Raw genomic sequence first — 18,151 nt, 5'->3', positions numbered from 1 at the left:
CTTATCTTTGACAAAGAAGGCAAGAATATACAGTGGAGAAAAGACAATCTCTTTAACAAGTGGTGCTGGGAAAACTGGTCAACCACTTGCAAAAGAATGAACCTTGAACACTTTCTAACACAATACACCAAAATAAACCCAAAATGGATTAAAGATCTAAACATAAGACCAGAAACTATAAAACTGCTAGAGGAGAACATAGGCAAAACACTCTCCGACATAAATCACAGCAGAATCCTCTATGACCCACCTCCCAGAATATTGGAAACAAAAGCAAAAATAAACAAATGGGACCTAATTAAACTTAAAAGCTTCTGCACAACAAAAGAAACTATAAGCAAGGTGAAAATACAGCCTTCAGAATGGGAGAAAATAATAGCAAATGAAGCAACTGACAAACAACTAATCTCAAAAATATACAAGCAACTCCTGCAGCTCAATTCCAGAAAAATAAATGACCCAATCAAAAAAAATGGGCCAAAGAACTAAATAGACATTTCTCCAAAGAAGACATACAGATGGCTAACAAACACATGAAAAGATGCTCAACATCACTCATTATCAGAGAAATGCAAATCAAAACCACTATGAGGTACCATTTCACGCCAGTCAGAATGGCTGTGATCCAAAAATCTACAAGCAATAAATGCTGGAGAGGGTGTGGAGAAAAAGGAACCCTCTTACACTGTTGGTGGGAATGCAAACTAGTACAGCCACTATGGAGAACAGTGTGGAGAGTCCTTAAAAAACTGGAAATAGAACTGCCTTATGATCCAGCAATCCCACTGCTGGGCATACCCACCAAGGAAGCCAGAATTGAAAGAGACATGTGTACCCCAATGTTCCTCGTAGCACTGTTTATAATAGCCAGGACATGGAAGCAACCTAGATGTCCATCAGCAGATGAATGGATAAGAAAGCAGTGGTACATATACACAATGGAGTATTACTCAGCCATTAAAAAGAATACATTTGAATCAGTTCTAATGAGGTGGATGAAACTGGAGCCTATTATACAGAGTGAAGTAAGCCAGAAAGAAAAACACCAATACAGTATACTAACACATATATATGGAATTTAGAAAGATGGTAACGACAACCCTGTATGTGAGACAGCAAAAGAGACACAGATGTATAGAACAGTCTTTTGGACTCTGTGGGAGAGGGAGAGGGTGGGGTGATTTGGGAGAATGGCATTGAAACATGTGTAATATCGTATAAGAAACGAATCGCCAGTCCAGGTTCAATGCAGGATACAGGATGCTTGGGGCTGGTGCACTGGGATGACCGAGAGGGATGGTATGGGGAGGGGGGTGGGAGTGGGGTTCAGGATGGGGAGCACGTGTACACCCATGGTGGATTCATGTTGATGTATGGCAAAACCAATACAATATTGTAAAGTAATTAACCTCCAATTAAAATAAATAAATTTAATAAAAAAATATTAAAAAGTGATGCTGTTTAAGTTCTGCTCTCAATATGTCAGCAAATTTGGAAAATTCACCAGTGGCCACAGGACTGGAAAAGATCAGTTTTCATTCCAATCCCAAAGAAAGGTAATGCCAAAGAATGTTCCAATTATCACACAATTGTGCTCATTTCACATGCTAGCAAGATTATGCTCAAAATACTTCAGGCTACACTTCAGCAGTATGTGAACTGAGAACTTCCAGATGTACAAGCTGGGTTTTGATGAGGCAGAAGAACCAGAGATCAAATTGCCAACATTCATTGGATCATGGAGAAAACAAGGGAATTCCAGGAAAACATCTACTTCTGCTTCATTGACTACACTAAAGCCTTTGACTTTGTGGATCACAACAAACTGTGAAAAATTCAAGAGACAGGAATATCAGACCACATTACCTATCTCCTGTGAAATCTGTACATGGGTCAAGAAGCAACAGTTAAAACTGGACATGGAACAATGGACTGGTTCCAAACTGGTAAAGGAATATGTCAAAGCTGTATGTTGTCAGCTTGCTTATTTAACTTATATGCAGAGTTCATCATGCAAGATGCTGGACTGGATTAATCAAAAGCTGGAATCAAGATTGCCAGGAGAAATGTCAACAACCCTACCCCAGCTATGGAATCAGTAATTTCTCTAAGGAGTTCTGGTCCCCTTTAGTAAAGAATGATATGGTTTTTCCAATAGTTATGTATGGATGTGAGAGTTGGACCATAAAGAAAATTGAACACCAAAGAATTGATGCTTTCCAAATTGTGGTGCTGGAGAGAACTCTTGACAGTCCCCTGGACTGCAAGGAGATCAACCAGTCAATCCTAAAGGAAATCAACCAATTTTCATTGGAAGGAGTGTTGCTGAAGCTCCAATACTTTCATCACCTGATGCGAAGAGCCGACTCATTGGAAAAGATCCTGATGATGGGAAAGATTGATGGCAAAAAGATAAGGGGGCAGCAGAGGATAAGGTGGTTAGCTAGCATCACCAACTCAATGGACATGAATTCAAGCAAACTCCAGGAGATACTGGAGAGAGAAGAGCCTGGCATGCTACAGTCAATGGAGTCAAAAAGAGTCAGACATGACTTAACAACTGAACAAGCTTGGGGAATATCATCTTAATGAAATGATAAAACTAGAATCATTAGTAATGTGACAAATCAGTTACATGCTCTTTGACAAGATGCAATGAGAAGAATGCAGCATCACTTCTATGCTATGCCTGAGAGAAATAAAACTGGATACTCTCCAAAAAAAAACAAAAACAAAAACAATTCTGTAATCCCTCAAAGTACCAAGATCCTGAAAGTCAAGAAAAGAAGACCAAAGATAGAGGCAAACTAAAGAGACACAACTAAACGCAGTGTGTAATTCTGAACTGGATCCTTTCCTTATAAAGACATCACTGGGACACTGACTGAAACCTCAGTGAAAGGATAAGATAGGATGGTATTAATAGCATATGTCAGTATTAGTTTCCTGATTTTGATGGTTGCTGTGGTTATACAGGGGAATATCCTCATTTGTTAAGAGTACAATCTAGCTTTAAAGTATGATAGGGGCATCCTGTCAAAACTTACTCTCAAATGTTTCAGAAAAAAATTGATTTGTTGTAACTTTTATGTAAGTTCAAGATAGAATCAACATTTTAAACTTCACACTACCATATATAAAATAGATTACTAATAAGGACCTACTGTATAGCACAGGAGGCTCTACTCAATATCCTGTAATGACCTATACAATGACCAAAGAATCTAGAGAAGACTGAATATATGTATAACTGACTCACTTTGCTATACAGCAGAAACAAAGACTATATTGTAAACTAACTATAGTTCAATTAAATTTTTTACTAAAAGAAGGACATCAAAGAATTTTAATAATAAATGGTGAATTGGTTATACCACATGTTCTGGGCTGGTAAGGGTCCCCCTGAAAAAGGCAGATAGTGGAGTCCCTCCTGGGTGATGGAATAGGGAAGGGTACAGGACATGAGTGCAGCAAAGGTGGAGAGCTTGTCCCAGCACACCCTACCCAAGCTGGAGACTGAGGGAATGATGCATCTATGCATCCTCATAGCAGAGATGTCCTGATGAGTGTGCATGGCAGTGCTTTCTAGTTCTGAGTCATCAGGTAAAGTCAGCTTCCTCTGCTCTTCTCAGTATAAATGGTTTTTTAAGAATAAGCCCTTTCCCTCTAGAGTCCATTCCCATGTAGATGAGCCTCTAGAAGTTGGTAGGGGAAGGGAAACAACTCTGGGTTTGGAACGTTAAAACCTGGTTTGACCTTGGGCCCTTGGGGCATCCTCCCTTCCCACCTCACTGCTTGCTCTGAGCATCAGATGAGACAGTTATGAAAACTCCTTAGAAAGGGCTGTGGCAATGCTAGTATCACCATGGCTCCTCACTATCTGAGCTCACATGAGGAAAATTAAGAAGGTGAGGGGTTTTTTTGGTTTGTTTTTTGCCTCTGTTTTCCTTTTCTTTATTACTTGTCATCTTTTGAAACTACCTTTGATCCAGCATTCTCAGCAGCTCACTTATTACCCTGTTTTGACCTATTTGCATGTATCTTTTCTGTCTATCAAAATACTAATTGCTCAGCCAACAGAGGAAATTGTGGATCTCAATCACACACATACTATGTGCTGAGCCAGTAGGAGCAATAAAAAAGATTACATGCACGCTCAGTTTCTAAGTTGAGTCTGACTCTTTGAGACCCCATGGATGTAGCCCACCAGGCTTTTCTGTCCATGGAATTGTCTAGGTAAGAATATTGGAGTGGGTTGCCATTTCCTACTTCAGAAATCTTCCTGACCCAGGGATCAAACCCATGTTTCTTGAGTCTCCTGCCTTGGCAAGCGGATTGTCTACCACTAGCAACACCTGGGAAGCCCAATGCTATGCTAAAATTATGAAGCTGTGGAGATGGGGTAGTTGCATGCAGCAAAAGACCTTATTCCTAGTAGAAAAGAAGGGTGAGGAAGAGAAGAGGGCACTGGAGAAAAAAAGCAGAAATCACTGAGTGTTTTATTACCCAAAAGACCTCAAATGTAAGACCTTAAATAATAATAATAAACTTTTAAAAGTAACCTTAAATAATTTAAAGCCTTAAATAATAATAAAAACTTAAATAAGCTGCCTGAGAGACAGCTTTGCCCATGGCAAAACCTATTCACATGTAAGGTGTGTGATATATTTACTGAAAGAACAGGCATCTGAGGTTTGGGTTAGCATGGAAGGAATAACATTGGTTTTATTGGTTTAACCAAGTGAACACTAATAACCACTCACTCATACACAAATATTCACAGAACTATCAAGCTGGGACTAACATGCAGGGTTTCAGGGACTATATCCAACTTCATCATGTTCATGATGTCAACTTGGTTTTGGATCAAAATGTTCAGGGTTAGTACTGTATGGCCTTGTTGCGTGTATCTGTGCTTAGTTGCTCAGTTGTGTCTGACTCTTACAACCCCATAGACTATAGCTGTAGCCTGCCAGGCTCCTCTGTCCATGGGATTCTCCAGGCAAGAATACTAGAGTGGGTTGCCATTTCCTTCCTCAGGGGATCTTCTCAACCCAGGAACTGAACCCTGGACTTTTGAATTGCAGGCAGATTCTTTACCAAATGAGCTATGAGGGAAGTCTTGTTACTCCTATATAAAAACATCTATTTAGAGCTATGTGAGTTTCCCACTGGGTGAAAGTGAAAAGAGCATTGAAGAGACTGATCAAGAATGCCCTTATGTGTTTGTTTTTCCCTTTGTCAGAGGAATAAATAGCAGTGTCTGGAAAGTCAGAGTGAAAAATAGCATGACTAAGACCACCACCATAGCATGACTAGGAGGGAGGGAACACAGCTCCACCCATCATGACAAAATTGGATTAAAGATTTACTGAGCATGGTCCTGCCCTTCAGAACAAGACCCAGTTTTCCCCTCAGTCAGTCTCTCCTATCAGGAAGCTTCCATGAGCCTCTTATCCTTCTCAATCAGAGGGAAGACAGACTGAAATCCACAATCACAGATAACTAACCAATCTGATCATGTGGACCACAGCCTTGTCTAACTCAGTGAAACTATGAGCCATGCCCTGTAAGGCCACCCAAGATGGACGGGTCATGGTGGAGAGGTCTGACAAAATGTGGTCCACTGGAGAAGGGAATGGCAAACCACTTCAGTATTCTTGCCTTGAGAGCCCCATGAACAGAATGAAAAGGCAAAAAGATAGGACACTGAAAGATGAACTCCCCAGGTTGGTAGGTGCCCAATATGCTACAGGAGATCAGTGGAGAAATAACTCCAGAAACAATGAAGAGATGGAGCCAAAGCAAAAACAATACCCTGTTCTGCCTGTGACTGGAGATGGAAGTAAAGTCCAATGCTGTAAGGAGCAATAATGCATAGGAACCTGGAATGTTAGGTCCATGAATCAAGGCATGTTGCTGCTGCTGCTAAGTTGCTTCAGTCGTGTCCAGCTCTGTTCGACCCCATAGACGGCAGCCCACCAGGCTCTGCCGTCCCTGGGACTCTCCAGGCAAAAACACTGGAGTGGGTTGCCATCAAGGCATGTTGGGAGTGGTCAAATAGGAGATGGCAAGAGTGAACGTTGACATTTTAGGAATCAGATAACTAAAATGGACTAGAATGGTTGAATTTAACTCAGATAACCATTATATCTACTATTGCAGGCAGGAATCCCTTAGAAGAAATGGAGTAGCCATCATGGTCAACAAAAGAGTCCAAAATGCATTACTTGGATGCAATCTCAAAAACGACAGAATGATCTCTGTTCGTTTCCAAGGCAAACCATTCAATATAACAGTAATCCAAGTCTATGCTCCAACCAGTAATGCTGAAGAAGCTGAAGTTGAATGGTTCTTTGAAGAGCTTTTAGAACTAACACCCAAAAAAGATGTCCTTTTCATTATAGGGGACTGGAATGCAAAAGTAGGAGTCAAGAAACACCTGGAGTAACAGGCAAATTTGGCCTTGGAATACAGAATGAAGCAGGGCAAAGGCTAATAGAATTTTGCCAAGAGAATGCACTGGTCATAGCCAACACCCTCTTCCAACAACACAAGAGAAGACTCTACACATGGACATCACCAGATGGTCAACACTGAAATCAGATTGATTATATTCTTTGCAGCCAAAGATGGAGAAGCTCTATACAGTCAGCAAAAACAAGACCAAGAGCTGACTGTGGCTCAGATCATGAACTCCTTATTGCCAAATTCAGACTTAAATTGAAGAAAGTAGGGACCATTCAGGTATGACCTAAATCAAATCCCTTATGATTATACAGTGGAAGTGAGAAATAGATTTAAGGGCCTAGATCTGATAGACAGAGTGCCTGATGAACTATGGATGGAGGTTTGTGACATTGTAGAGGAGACAGGGAGCAAGATCATCCCCAAGAAAAAGAAATGCAAAAAAGCAAAATGGCTGTCTGAGGAGGCCTTACAAATAGTTTTGAAAAGAAGAGAAGCTAAAAACAAAGGAGAAAAGGAAAGATATACCAATTTGAATGCAGAGTTCCAAAGAATAGCAAGGAGAAATAAGAAAGCCTATCTCAGTGATCAGTACAAAGAAATAGAGGAAAACAATAGAATGGGAAAAACCAGGGATCTCTTCAAGGAAATTAGGAGAACCAAGGGAACATTTCATGCAAGGGTGGGCTCAATAAAGGACAGAAATGGTATGGACCTAACAGAAGCAGAAGATATTAAGAAGAGGTGGCAAGAATACACAAAAGAACTGTACAAAAAAGATCTTCACAACACAGATAGTCATAATGGTGTGATCACTCACCTAGAGCCAGACATCCTGGAATGTGAAGTAAAGAGGGCCTTAGGAAGCACCACTACAAACAAAGCTAGTAGAGGTGATGGAATTCCAGTTGAGCTATTTCAAATCCTGCAAGATCATGCTGTGAAAGCGCTGCACTCAATATGCCAGCAAATTTGGAAAACTCAGCAGTGGCCACAGGACTGGAAAAGGTCAGTTTTCATTCCAATCCCAAAGAAAGGCAATGTCAAAGAATGCTCAAACTACCGCACAATTGTACTCATCTCATACGCTAACAAAGTAATGCTCAAATTTCTCCAAGCCAGGCTTCAGCAACATGTGAACTGTGAACTTCCAGATATTCAAGCTGGTTTTAGAAAAGGCAGGGGAACCAGAGATCAAATTGCAAACATCTGCTGGATCATCAAAAAAGCAAGAGAGTTCCAGAAAAACATCTATTTTTGCTTTATTGACTATGCCAAAGCCTTTGACTGTGTGGATCACAATCAACTGTGGAAAATTCTGAAAGAGATGGGAATACCAGACTACCTGACCTGCGTCTTGAGAAACCTATATGCAGGTCAGAAAGAAACAGTTAGAACTGGACATGGAACAACAGACTGGTTCCAAATAGGAAAAGGAGTATGTCAAGGCTGTATATTGTCACCCTGCTTATTTAACTTATATGCAGAGTACATCATGAGAAACTCTGGGGTGGATGAAGCACAAATTGGAATCAAGATTGGCAGGAGAAATATCAATAACCTCAGATATGCACATAACACCATCCTTAAGGCAGAAAGCAAAGAATTAAAGAGCCTCTTGATGAAAGTGAAAGTGGAGAGTGAAAAAGTTGGCTTAAAGCTCAACATTCAGAAAACTAAGATCATGGCATCTGGTCCCATCACTTCATGGAAAATAGATGTGGAAACAGTGGAAACAGTGTCAGACTTTATTTTTGGGGGCTCCAAAATCACTGAAGATGGTGACTGCAGCCATGAAATTAAAAGATGCTTACTCTTTGGCAGGAAAGTTATGACCAACCTAGACAGCATATTAAAAAGCAGAGACATTACTTTGCCAACAAAAGTCCATCTAGTCAAGGCCAAGGTTTTCCAGTAGTCATGTATAGATGTGAGAGTTGGACTATAAAGAAAGCTGAGCACTGAAAAACTGATTTTTCTGACCTGCGGTGTTGGAGAAGACTCTTGAGAGTCCCTTGGACTGCAAGGAGATCCAACCTGTTCATCCTAAAGGAGATCAGTCCTGAGTGTTCATTGGAAGGACTGATGTTGAAGCTGAAACTCCAATACTTTGGCCACCTGTTGCAAAGAGCTGACTCAATTGAAAATAACCCGATGCTGAGAAAGATTGAAGGTAGGAGGAGAAGGGAATAACAGAGGATGAGATGGTTGGATGGTATCACCAACTCAATGGACATGAGTTTGGGTAATCTCCGGGAGGTGGTGAGGGACAGGGAAGCCTGGCATGCTGCAATCCTTGGGGTTGCAAAGAGTGGGACACCACTGAGCAACTGAACTGACTGACTGACTGAAGATGACCACAGGACTTCTTTGGTGGTCCAGTGGATAAGAATCTGCCTGCCAATGCAGGGGACGTGGGTTTGATCCCTGGCCTGGGAAGATTTCACATGCTGTGAACAGCTAAGCCTGTGTGCTGCAACTACAGACAACCGTATTATTATTAGAGACTGTGCTCTGCAACAAGAGAAGCATGTGCACTGCAAGTAGAAACCCCCCACCCACTGCAACTAGAGAAAACCCGTGCCCGGCAACAAAGACCCAGTGCAGCCAAAAATAAGTAAATAAAATACATTAAAAAAAAAAAGACCAGCACAATATCTTCCTGGGACTTTCTTGCTCTTCATATTTGGCTAAGAATTTTACCATCTGAGGCATGATCCACCAACCCTTTCCTGGCAGCCCCCTGCCTCCCATAAAAGCCAGCTGTCTGCTCAGCTAAAAGCAGCCATGCTGAGGGCCTCTTTGCCAGTATCTGCGAAACCTTCACAATGTATTCTCTCCCTATTTGTAGGTTAAAGTGAATAATCTCAGCACAGAGGATAGTCTTCATTTATATTTGGTTATTTAGACATAAGCAACGGTAGTAGTATTTTTTAATAACAATAATAAATATATTATGCAATTCTTATGTGCTAGATTCTATGCATTATCTTCTTTAATCCTTATAAAACCTAGAAGTTATCTAATATCATTCCCATTTTACAGATAAGAAACTGAGACTTGGAAGAATTATGCAACTTGCCCAAATTACAGAGCTAATAAAAGGCAGAACTGAGTTTTATTTGGTTAAAATTAAAGCTCTCATTCTTAACCACTATTTTACTAAGCTAATTCTAACATATTTTATTCAAATATGCAATAATATTTGGAAGCAATAACTATTTTATTTCTATTTTTTAATTGGAGAAAAACTGCTTTACAATGCTGTACAACTGTAAATAATAAGTCTAAAATAATTTTGAAATCTAAAGTTAAAAAAATCACAAAGTATCTTAAAATTATTGCAATGGAAGCAATAACTTTAAAATACTTTGTGATTTTTCTTAACTTTTGATTTCAAAATAATTTCAGATTTATTATTTTCCAGTTACAAAGATAGCACAGAGAATTCTCATATACCCTTCATTCAGCTTCCCTTAATGTCATATTACATAAGCATATTACATTTATTGAAACCAGAAATTAGCATTGATTCAAGACTGTTAACTAGAGACTTTATTCAGATTTCTCCAGTTGTTTTTTTTTTTAACTTGTTCCCATTTTTAGATCCAATTCATTTAGTCATTAGTCTATAACAGTTTTTCAGACTTTCCTCGTTTCTCATGACTGACACTGGTAGAGTATGCCTCAGGTATTTTGTAGAATGTCCCTCTGTTGGAGTTTTTCTGAGGCTTTCTCATGACTATAATTTTTTTTTTTCTTATGAGGTTATGCATTTAGAAGATGAAGAATAGAACAAGGTGAAGTGACATTTTCATTGTATTATCAGCAATACATGATATCAAGGAGACTTTTTACTGGTGATGTTAACTTGACCACTTGGTAGGGTGGTATCTTCCAGGTTTCGTCATTGTAAAGTGATTATTTTTCTCAGCTCATATTCTATTCATTTGAAGCTTGTCACTAAGTTCAACCCATACTCAAACCTCCACTTCCTGGAGAAAAGGGTATCAAAAAATTTGTGGCCATATGTTAAAACCACCATGGCAATTCATATTTGGGGCAGTTACTTTGAAACTGCAAGTATTCTCTTTCTCCTTAAAGTTTTACCCGCTAATTTTAGTACCCATCAATAGACTCCGCCTGCACCAATAATTGCTCTGGTGTTGTAATGGTGATTTTGTATTTCTCTCATTATTTCTGCATTTATTTATTTATTTATTTTATAACACATAACTTTATTTTTTTTATTTTTTAAAATTTTATTTTATTTTTTAACTTTACAATATTGTATTGGTTTTGCCATATATCAACATGAATCTGCTATTTCTGCATTTATTATTTGCAATTCTTCTGTAAGGAAGATTTGTTCATTCTTCCTCAGTTATTTATTTATTCCATCATTTATATCAAGATACATAAATTAGGTTTATATAAAATTAGTATACATAAACTGCATATTATAGGTTCTTAGGTATTTATTAATTCATTTAAACATGTTATCTAGAAATAATTTTAGATTTACAGAAAAGTTGCAAAAGAATTCCCATATATCCCTCACCCAGTTTCAATTTCCCCTAACACAACTAACTTAAATTACTATGGCATATTTACCAAAACTAATAAACTAGTATTTGTATCACTATTAACTAAATTCCATACTCTATTTGGATTTTATCAGTTTTCTTGTTAATGTCTTTTGCTGTTCAAGGAGCCCATCTTGGATGCCATATTACGTTTTATTGTCATTTTTCCTTTAGTCTTTCTTAGTCTATGATGGTTCCTTTCTCCCTCATCCTTTTCAGGAAGATTATGTCATGTATCTGTATTTGTTTAACACAGTCTGTGTTCTATTCCAGGATCTCTTCAACATCCTACTTGATTTTTCAAAAATTTGCATAAAATGAAGTTTACTCTTTGTGATGCACACTACTAGAGGTTTTATCAAAAGCACAGAGTACCTTTATCTGCCACTGCAGTACCATACAGACTAGGTTCATCATCCTTAAAATTCCCTTCTGCTGTCCATCTGTAGTCATGCACGCATGCTAAGTTGCTTCAGTCATATCTGACTCTGTGCAACCCTGTGAACTCTAGCCTATCTGGTCACAGAAAACCTAAGAGCTTACTGCCAAATCTGGTGTCTTGTAGACTTTTTGCTTATGTTTTGTTTCTTAGACTTTTATAGTTTGATATCTTCTCTTTAGATTTATGATCCATTCCAAATTAAGTATTATGTATTGTGTGAGTTAAGGGTCAAGGTTACTTTTGCAGGAAAGTAAGAGTTGCTCAGTAGTGTCTAACACTTTGTGAGCCCATGGACTATATAGTCCATGGAATTCTCCAGGCCGGAATACTGGCGTGGGTAGCCTTTTTCTTCTCCAGGGGATCTTTCCAACCCAGGGATTGAACCCAAGTCTCCTGCATTGCAGGCAGATTCTTTACCAGCTGAACTCCCAGGAAAGCCCAATATTACTTTTGCATAAGGATAACCAATTGCTCTAGGACTGCTCGTTAAAAAGTTTATACTTTCCTTATTGAATGGGTTAATATCTTTTATTGAAAATCAGTTAACCCTATTAACCATCTGACTTCATTACTGTAGCTTTATGGTTATAGTTTTATAGCTATATAATTCTTAAAATCTGAGTACTGTAACTTTGTTCTTCATTTAAAAAATTGTCTTGGTTATTCTGGGTCTCTTGCATTTACATGGAAATTTCAGAATCAGCTTTCAGTTTCAATAAAAAAAAAAAACTTGATAAGATTTTGATTGTGATTACATTGAATCTACACATAGATTTTTGAGTAACTGATATCTTTAAAATATTGTATCTTTTGAATCATGAACATGATATATCTGTCTAGTCATTTATGTCTCTTTTAATTTCCCCAAGAACAAAATATTTCTTGAAGACAAAACAGTAAGAGTGATAAAGTCCACACAGCAAAGCTACAGGATTTAGTACTACCTAAGGCAGATTAATGTGGTGACAAGTAGCATTTTATATATTTCAGAATCCTCTCAGGAAAATGAAATTTAGTAACTGACATCATAATGATAACCTAAGGTTACCAAGTGAATATTAAATGCTATCCAGTATATTATTTAACACGGCAAAACAGCATATATTTTTAAAGAGATCTTTTAATTAATAGTGATAAAAATAAAGTGTGGTGCTTAAAGAAATAAGTTCCCATTAAATGGAAAATTTACTGAAAAAGAAATACTTCATTTCCAATAGCACCAAAAGACTGAAACATAAAGCATAAAGACTAAAACATAAAGGATAAATGACTCCCTTTATCTAGATATTTATAGAAGTAAAATAGGTAGGCCAGGTTTCTCCTTCTGCCTGGGTATCTCCCTGAGAGAGACACAAGGAGTTTTTCTTTCACTATATACTCAGGGCTTTGCAGGATGTTGTTTGATCTTGTTTGTGACTTCAAAAAGTGGCTGACAATGTGCGAGTGGCTCTAAGAATTTCCCACAAGAAATGCAATGTTTTCTCTTACCTAAAAATAAAGGAAGCCTTGGTTTTCTTGTAGATAGACTTCAGTTTCTTAGAGAAGAGATGAAAACTGTCAGGTTTATTTTCTTTTTCTCACAATACGAGGTAAATCTCCCTTGGCCTTACAGCTTTGGTAGTTGGAGACCTAATCAACACAGACAAGAGAGATTCAAGGAGAACAGTAAAAGAATTTTCATCATTTTACACAATTGCTTCATGAGTCATGCTTTTCTATGATTTGATGCTGAATACTCCCTCAGGATATTGGAGCCTAGTTATACTTGAAGTATTCCACTCAATCAGGGATGAAAGGAATAAGCATGGCCTCAAGACTTGTTTCACATTAAGTACTGTAGGTCCAGCCCCAGAAGAGTATTTGGAGAGAACTAGCAGTGGGAAAAAAAAATTGTTAATAATTCCTTCTAGCTCAAAAAATTATTATTTTTTCTGGAAGATTGTATTGGCTTATAATATTATCACTGAAAAGGCTGAATATGAGAAGAAGGAGAAATGTGGAAGATGAAAACTACCATTTAGTGTTGATAAAGACTTATTATTTTTTGAAAAACATCATTCTGAATCCTGGAAGTCACTGACCTTTTAATCAGTTCTCTATTCCTTGCTAGCACAGAAATAGTGTCTCTTGTGTCTCCTCCATTATAGGTAGATTCTTCACCTGCTGAGCCCTCAGGGAGGCCCAAAATCTCAATACAAGATATTTTTTTTCTGCCATGGTGATTTGGACCTATGCATATTTCTTATTACACTTTGCCCAGAAAAATGTAACAAACAGCTTTTTGTCAATATTAACAAAACGTAACATTTTTCAATAATGAACATGATTCAGTCTTTTTGTAATTAATATATTTAATGTCTGATGGGGAGCAATTCATTTGGCATTATGTGAGGTGGGGATCTCTAAAATCAAGAGTATCTAAAATAAACTGTAGATCTTAAAAAGACTATCTTATTTAGTTACTGGGTGGGGGATAACCTCTTCCAATAACACAAGACACGACTCTACATATCGGCATTACCAAATGGTCAATACAAAATCAGACTGATTATATTCTTTGCAGCCAAAGATGGAGAAACTCTATACAATCAGCAAAAACAGGACCGGGAGCTGACTGTGGCTCAGATCATGAACTCCTTATTGCCAAATTCAGGTTTAAGTTGAAGAAAGTAGGAAAAATTAGTAGGCCATATAGGTATGACCTAAACCAAATCCTTATGATTATAAAGTGAAAATGACAAATAGATTGAAGGGATTAGGTTTGATAGACAGTGCCTGAAGAGCTATGGACACAGGTTTGTAATATTGTACAGGAGGTAGTGATCAAGACCACTCCAAGAAAAGAAATGCCGGAAGGTAAAAGTTGTCTGAGGAGGCCTTACAAATAGCTGAGAAAAGGAGAGAAGCAAGAGGCAAAGGAGAAAGGGAAAGATATACCCAAATGAATACAGAGTTCCAAAGAATAGCAAGGAGAAATAAGAAAGTCTTCAATGAAGGACAGAAATGTTAAGAAACTAACAGAAGCAGAGGAGATTAGGAGGAGGTGGCAAGAATACACAGAACTGTACAAAAAAAGGTTTAATGACCTGGATACCCATGATGGTGTGATCACTCATTTAGAGCCAGACATTCTGGAGTGTGAAGTCAAGTAGGTCTTGAAGTGAAGTCTCTCAGTCATGTCCAACTCTTTGCAACCCCATGGACTGTAATCTACCATGCTCCTCCATCCATGGGATTTTCTAGCCGAGAGTACTGGAGTGGGTTGCCATTTCCTTCTTCAGAGGATCTTCCTGACCCAGGGATCGAACCCAGGTCTCCCGCATTGTAGGCAAATGCTTTACCATCTGAGCCACCAGGGAAGTTCAAGTAGGTGTTAGGAAGCATTATTACCAACAAAGCTAGTGGAGGTGATGGAATTCCAGCTAAGCTACTCAAAATCCTTAAAGGTGATATTTTAAAGTGTTCCACTCAATATGCCAGCAAATTTGGAAAATTCAGCTGTGGCCACAGGACTGGAAAAATGTCAGTTTTCATTCCAATCCCAAAGAAGAGCAATGCCAAAGAATATTCAACATACAATTGCTTTCGTTTCATATGCTAGCAAGAGTATGCTCAAAATCCTTCAAGGTAGGCTTCAGCAGTACATGAACTGAGAACTTCCAGATGTACAAGCTGGATTTAGAAAAGGCAGAGGAACCAGAGATCAAATTGCCAATATCCCTTGGATCATAGAAAAAGCAAGGGAATTCCAGAAAAATATCTACTTTTGTGTTATTGACTATGCTAAAATCTTTGACTGTATGGATGACAAAAAACTGTGGAAAATTCTGAAAGAGATGGGAATACCAGACCACCTGACCTGCCTTCTGAGAAACCTGTATGTAGGTCAAGAAGAAATAGTTAGAACTGGACATGAAACAACAGACTGGTTCCAAATTGGGAAAGGAGTATGTCAAGGCTGTATACTGTTATCCTGCTTATCTAACTTATATGCACAGTATATCATGCAAAATGCCAGGCTGGATGAATCACAAGCTGGAATCAAGATTGCCAGGAGAAACATCAATAATTTCAGATATACAGATGACGCCACCCTTATGGCAGTAAGCAAAGAGGACCTAAAGTGCCTCTTGAGGAAGGTGAAAGAAGAGAGTGAGTAAACTGGCTTAAAACTCAATACTCAAAAACTAAGATTGTGGCATCTGGTCCCATAACTTCATGGCAAATAAATGGGGAAAAAATGGAAACAGTGACAGGTCTTCTTTTCTTGGGCTCCAAAAACAGAGCAGCCATGAAATTAAAAGATGCTTGCTTCATGGAATAAAGCTATTACAAACCTAGACATCATATTAAAAAGCAGAGACATCACTTTGTTGACAAAGGTCCCTGTAGTCAAAGCTATGGTTTTTCCAGTGGTCATGTACAGATATGAGAATAAAAAGGCTGAACACTGAAGAACTGATGTTTTCAAACCATGGTGCTGGAGAAGCTTTTGAGAGTCCCTTGGACTGCAAGGAAATCAAACCAATCAATCCTAAAGGAAATCAACCCTGAATATTCATAGGAAGGACTGATGATGAAGTTGAAGCTCCAATACTTTGGTCACTTGATGGGAAGAGCTGACTATTTGAAAAGACCCTAATGCTGGGAAAGGTTGACGGGCAGGAAAAGAAGGGGTGACAGAGGACGAGATGGTTGGATGGCATCTTTAACTCAATGACCATGAGTTTGAGCAAACTCTGGGATATAGTGAAGGACAAGGAATCCTGGCAGGCTGCAGTCCTTGGGGTTGCAAAGAGTCGGACTGAGCTAATGAACAACAGCAAAAATACCCAATAGATGCTATTTAAAGTTACTCTAATATATCACAATCATAAAAAACCTATGACATTTGTTTTGGTTTGTTTGTTACAGTCATGTCTCTACCCCTACACAGCCATTACTTTATTCTATGATCATTGCAGGTAGAACTAGTGTCTCTGCCTTTCTTTTTTTTCTTGTAGCCATGGAGTTCTGTTTCTAAAATACATCTTTTATTATGTCATGTGCTGCAAGGGCACAGGGGGGCCAAGAGGAACTACTCCCCGAGGGCAGCGGTGAGGAGATACGCATATCAATAACCTCAGATATGTAGATGACACCACCCTTACGGCAGAAAGTGAAGAGGAACTAAAGAGCTTCTTGATGAAAGTGAAAGAGGAGAGTGAAAAAGTTGGCTTAAAGCTCAACATTCAGAAAACTAAGATTATGGCATCTAGTCCCATCATTTCATGGGAAATAGATGGGGAAACAGTGGAAACAGTGGCAGACTTTATTTTTTTAGGCTCCAAAATCACTGTAGATGGCGACTGCAGCCATGAAATTAAGACGCTTCCTCCTTGGAAGGAAAATTATGACCAACCTAGATAGCATATTGAAAAGCAGAGACATTACTGAACTGTGGTGTTGGAGAAGACTCTTGAGAGTCCCTTGGACTGCAAGGAGATCCAACCAATCCATTCTAAAGGAGATCAGCCCTGGGTGTTCTTTGGAAGGAATGATGCTAAAGCTGAAACTCCAGTACTTTGGCCACCTCATGTGAAGAGTTGACTCATTGGAAAAGACTGATGCTGGGAGGGATTGAGAGCAGGAGGAGAAGGGGACAACAGAGGATGAGATGGCTGGATGGCATCACCGACTCGATGGACGTGAGTCTAAGTGAACTCCGGGAGTTGGTGATGGACAGGGAGGCCTGGCGTGCTGCGATTCATGGGGTCACAAAGAGTCGGACATGACTGAGCGACCGAACTGAACTGATGTCACGTGCTAAGTTACCTCAGTCATGTCCAACTCTGTGATCCCATGGACTATAGCCCACCAAGCTCGTCTCTCCATGGGATTCTCCAGGCAAGAATACTGGAATGGGTTGCTATGCCCTCCTTTTATTATGTCATAGATCTGCTCAAAAACACATAGTGCGTCAAGGAAGAGGAATTGTTTAAGATGAGTCTCAAAGAATAATCCAGAGAATAGCAGACTGGCAGGTCAGGAAATGGGCATTCCTGAAAAGCACCCTACATTACGATACCAAATGGCTTGCTACTTTCAGGAGCTTCTAAGTAACTGGCTGTGTCTGAGGCACATGTGTTAGGAGGGATGGAAAGAAGGCTGTGCAGTTAACCAAGGATCAAATCACAATGAGTCTGGTGAATCATGGCAAGAATTTTTGACTTTATCATGTGGTATAGGGGTCGCAAAGAGTCGGACACAACTGAGTGACTGAACTGATATGGTAGTTTAAGCAGGATATTAATATGATGTGGTTTTCCTTCTAGAATATATTTCTAGCACTTTCTGTTCCATATAATCATTTAAAGCATAGCCATTCCCTTCTCCAGGGGATCTTCCTGACCTGGGGATCAAACCTGGGTCTCCTGCATTGCAGGAAGATTTTTTACTGTCTGAGCTACCAGAGAAGCCCCTAAAGGCTTCCAGGTGACCTATATTACTTATTATGGAAAACCACATAAACAAAGCACCTGTGCCCCACCTTGCAACTCATCCATTATACCCACCACACACTTCAAAATTCTCCAAAAGATTTCCAGGATTCTTTGCCCCATTTGGTTCTATGGTCCATCCTCGGAGTCTCACCATTCATTTCTGCCTTACATTA

The sequence above is a fragment of the Bison bison genome, unplaced genomic scaffold (assembly GCF_000754665.1).
Source record: "Bison bison bison isolate TAMUID 2011002044 unplaced genomic scaffold, Bison_UMD1.0 scf7180017864289, whole genome shotgun sequence".
Taxonomy (NCBI): Eukaryota; Metazoa; Chordata; class Mammalia; order Artiodactyla; family Bovidae; genus Bison; species Bison bison.
Note: the sequence above shows the minus strand (reverse complement) of the source record.